A 5294-nucleotide genomic window follows, 5' to 3' on the forward strand; every position below is an offset into this window, starting at 1 on the left:
GAGAGAGAGAGAGAGACACAGGTAAACAGAGAGAGACAGACACAGCACACAACAGGTAGCCTGTATCTCTATTGTCATACAAAACACTTTTTCAAATGACCCATTATTACAAAATATATTCAAAACTCACTATTCACTCTTCAGGTGGGTCGTGTGACTCTGGCAACTGTTCGACTTGTACCTCAATGCAAGGGCGTTTAAGAACACATCTATCCATCCGAAATATACAATTACTCCTAGAAGTTCTGCTGTCTGCTGCAATTTACTCGGCGCGAGTTTGGGGACTGTGAACGTGACGTATCGACATATCAGTAATGCATGACGCAGCAGACCCAACGTTTCGTTGCTCTGATTGGCTGTAGGTCTATTCAAATTGCATTCGGAGGCATTTTGATCTGACCGCGGCCGCGCTGATATTATAACGCCAGAGAATTTTCACACCTTTAGTGTATAAAACTCCCCCACTACTTAGACTATTCCTGGCACCCCTCTAGCATAAGCCCGAATGGTCTCAACCATATTGCGTCAGTAACGTGCACTTGTTGTTACAGCTGAGCAGGATCAGGTTGTGTGTTGTGGACACGACCGGTAGATTTTCGCAATCCGTGTTCTCAACATGCTTACTTTAACATAATTTTTCATGGTCGGGCTAAGGTAGGGCTAAGCCATTTCTTGGTATGGCTGTAGCCTACCCCAGCCATACCCTGGCGCCGCCACTGGCCCTGGCCGTTGCGCTGAATGAGAGCGTACGTTTGGACTGACAGTTTGATCAACCAATCATATATTGATTTGTAGCCAATGGGCGTATTCTTTCAGAGTTTCCCTCGGTTCCAGGGTATTCTAGAAGGCCCGCAGTTAACTGGCTCGAGACAGAGGATCTAGATCAGGGGTCGCCAACTAGTGTTAATTTCGTTGACTAAAACTATGACGAAATATGTTCGTCAACGACCTTTTTTTCCTTGACGAAAACGAGACGATGACGAGACGGCACCGACGGCAGTAAACAATAACTGTAACAAAATCATCATGCAATATCGTTGACGAAAAGTGACGAGACGAAAATGTAGTTTACTAAATAAAAACTATGACAAAATCTCTCTTTACTTTCGTTGACGAAAAATGAGGAGACGAAATATTATCAAAGATAACGTTAAATCTCTGATAGTTAGTTTTTCTCCCAGCAGTTCCACTTCCGGTGCTGCGGCAGAGCAGCAGCTGTTTCTGTGCTGCGCGCGGCGGTACATTTGAATTACACCGGGCAGCGGCACAATATGAACTGTCAGGAAGACTCGGGTCTAACTCATGGTCTAACTAACCTTATTTAACGTAAAATAAAATGGCAACAACAGGGCTTGGGAGCAGTGGTCGCGTTAACCGAATACCCCCCCCGTCAGCGCGAGTGAGTGATACATTGTGCACTCGACGGATAATAATGGATTATGACGGAAATGTTACAATCCTGTCCGTCATAATGACTGACAACGAAAAAGTCTAAAGCCACCACTGCTTGGGAGAAAGAAACGATGTGATATTTGGGCCCATTTTCGCTACAATGAGGCAGAGAAAAAAAGCGAATGCATTGTTTTATCAGAAGGGAAGCAATGTGGCCATAACACAGCTGGCAAAAACACCACAAACCTGAGCAGATACTCTCTGCAAAGCTGCTTTCTTAATCATTCAACCTGTGTTTTTCATCAAATAAGGACAAGATAATCTTATTTATTTATATACTAAAATGACAAATTATTGGTTTTGGCTAGACTAGTTTGACTGAAATGTTCTATATAATCTGATGACTAAAAAAGACTCAACAGTTTTCATTGACAAAAAGTAGACTAAAATAATTAGTTTTCTTTGACTAAAATAAGACTAAAATGCTCAGACTTTTAGTCGACTAAATCTTGACTAAAATGTTTACTGTTTTAGTCGACTAAAATAAGACTAAAATGCTCCGACCTTTAGTCGACTAAAACTTGACTAAATAAAAACAGGATGAAGGTGACTAAATATGACTAAAACTAAAAAGGAAATTTAACACAGGACTAAGACTAAAACTAAATAAAAAAATAGCTGACGAAATTAACACTATCGCCAACACAAGAATGTAATAACTTGCGTCTTAATACATCACTTTATTTCCCCCTTCATTTGAGAAACACTATCAAATGATTTATTATGTGTGTGTTACACACACACACCATTACTGAATTAATTCTAAAACCAAGAATAACCTACATACAACAATAGGGTGCCCTGGCTCAAGGACGGACAAAACAAGGACACCACACATGATTATTTTCCAATTACAGTATATTTATTTAAAGAGAGTAACTAAATTGTGATATCAGTTTAATCAGTAATGTGTGTGTAGTGTACGGGTGTATGATGTGTCAGCAGGGCCGGACTGGGACCATAGGTCAGGCCGATAATTATACACCCAGCCAGGCCATACCAGTTTGTTTTGGGGGCGTTTTGCTGGATGTATCATCAATATCTACAATGTTGCTGCCCTACTCAGTTGCAATTTCCCTTGTGCTGGACCCTGAACCTTTTACATTACATTACATTGCATTGCATGTAGCTGACGCTGTTATCCACAGCAACTTACAATAAGTATAGTAGATTGGATGTTATCTTGAAAGAAAGTGCTTTTTGCCTGAGAGATCGAAGCAGAGAAAGAGGAGAGGAGAGCCTGATAGGTTAGGAGGTCGTCATGGTGTTTGGATTTCCACCGTTTCCGCTCTGCTGCCCGAAGGACGGTTCTATTAGCACGCAGTGCGTCATTTAGCCAGGGAGTAGGAGGGGACTGACGAGCCTGCCGAGATGTGAGAGGACAGAGAGGATGAGAGAGTAGAGAGGAGAGTTTCTGCAGCAGAGTTTGGAGGTAGGAGTTGGAATGAGTCAGAGGAAGGGAGGGCTGAGAGCACCGATAAGGCAAAGGTAGAGGGGGAGAGGGAACGAAGGTTACGGCGGACAGGTGCAGGATGAGAAGAGATTAGTTTGTTATGTTTGGAAAGGGGTAGAGAGAATGAAATGAAGAAGTGATCGGATGTGTGGAGCGGGTTTACAGAGAGGTTAGAAGTAGTGCAGTTCCTTGAGAATATGAGATCAAGGACATTGCCAGCTTTATGAGTTGGTGGGGAAGGAGACAGTGAGAAAGCAAAGGCGGTTAACAGAGATGTTAGTTCAGACGTCTTCCCTGTCTGGAGGTTGAAGTCTCCGAGAAGTACAGCGGGAGGGCCAGTTTCAGGGATGTGTGAGAGGAGATGATCTAATTCCCCCAAGGCGCCTGGTGGACGGTAGAGAACAACAATGGTTCATTGTATAGGATGGGTTACTGTGACGGCATGGAATTCAAAGGTGGAAGGAGTGAAGTTAGGTAGCTTGAAGAGGGAAACGCTCCATTTGGGAGAGAGCAGGAGACCAGTGCCACCTCCTCTGCCAGTGGGTCTGGGTGTATGGGAGAAGGAATATGCTGTGGAGAGAGCTGCTGGGGTGGATGTGTTGGATGGAGTAATCCAGGTCTCAGTGAGAGCAAGGAAATCCAGAGACTGCAGGGAGGCGTAGCCAGAGATGAAGTCAGCCTTAGGAACAGCTGACTGGCAGTTCCACAGGCCGCCTGTAACTAGATGTTGGATCTCAGTGGAGCATGTGGGATAGACGAGAGTAGGCCGGTTATATCGATTACGAGATACACGGGGCCAGTGATAATTGCGAGAAGACACATAAACAGGAATGGAGAAAATACACATGATTATAGCATGAGGGGCTAAAAAACAAAATAAAATAAAACACTGCGATACTTGGCTCAATAGGTAGGATTTGCCTCCTCTTTGCCAGTCTTACTCCAGCAGGACTCCTTTGTCTTTGTCAGTCTTCGTCCTTTAACCCTTAATACAGTTACACCTACTCAATAAAGCTCTTAGTAGTCTACAAATGTTTAAATCAAAGTTAACCCTAGCAGTCAGTTAGTTCAGTTTTAAGGTTTCTGTCAAATTACTTGTCCCAAGTTTCTGCCTGACAGATACTGTAGCGGTTTTGAGATTTAAAATCACAATTTCAATCAGATCAACTACAGAGCATTTATACAGAGTGTCAAAGAATAATTCTTCCTTACTCCTAAGATATTTAACCTTTTCTGTGTGTTGACGTTATCTCCCGTAAGGAATGTGATAATGCAGTCATGTGATGTTATTCTCAGTTTTACTATCGGTCATAGAGGGTTTTATGACTGTGAGAACGCTGACTTTCTAAGCCCCACAGACAGGTGATTGAGTATTTCCAGATATCGGGGATATCTGGAAATAACTCTCTGTAAACTAGTTAAAAGATCTATCGAGAGTTAGGCTGGTCAGATTTGACATGGCAACTCATCAGGGCAGTCAGAATCTCTGGCTGCTCTGTGACTTGTGATATGAATTCTCCGGCCGATACTTGTAAATAAACATCTGTGTTTGACATCAAAGCTCCAACTCTCCTCGTGTCTCTCTGAGTCCTGACTCTCCATTGCTGCAGAAGTTTCCCTTACAAATTGGCGTTGTCGGCAGGATACCAATACATCTTCAGAACTGGTAAGTGTAATTTCAAATCCACATTTGGACATTGCCTTACCAGAATCTGTGATTGACGGTATCCTAAAATTACCTGTGAAACTGAGCGGTTGTGTTTCGTTTTTGGTTGATGAACATTTGGGGATTATAAACCCAGGGGATCAGTGTGTGGGGACTTTGGTCCTGGCTGATAAGCAGCCCGAGATATTTCCCCCCATCGCCTCTGTGAGCACGGCTCCAGCAGCAGCCACGGGGTGTGTGTAAATATCCCCCCGTGGGTGGCTGGAGCCGTGCAGCTGAGAGGGAGAAAGTCACAGCTTTTTGTCTACAGCTTTAACTCACACCACCACCGTCTCTGTTAAAAACGAGATGGTCTAAAAGCACTCGTTGTTTGTGACCGTCTTCTACATTGCTGGCAAGGCCGGGGCAGCGCGAGGTGCGTGCATCACCCGATGCGCCACTGCTCTCTACTCTGCTGGAGGAACGTTCCCTACAATTGCTTGAGAAACTGGTTTCGGTCCGGGGTGCATACATACAATGATAGGCTAATTGATCACGGGTGGGCAGTGGCAAGCAAGTGTAGAACAAAACTGTGTTTCATCGTTGTGATGAACTCGATGGCGGGTGTATAGGCTGGTCGTGTAGGACTACAGTTAACTGGGCTGTTGTTGGAGAGAAAGGGTAGCGGAAAAAAGTCTATGTTCTCCTGGTCGGGGGATCATAGCGCCACTGGAATAGAGTAGT

The sequence above is a fragment of the Pseudochaenichthys georgianus genome, chromosome 11, assembly GCF_902827115.2.
Source record: "Pseudochaenichthys georgianus chromosome 11, fPseGeo1.2, whole genome shotgun sequence".
Lineage (NCBI taxonomy): Eukaryota > Metazoa > Chordata > Actinopteri > Perciformes > Channichthyidae > Pseudochaenichthys > Pseudochaenichthys georgianus.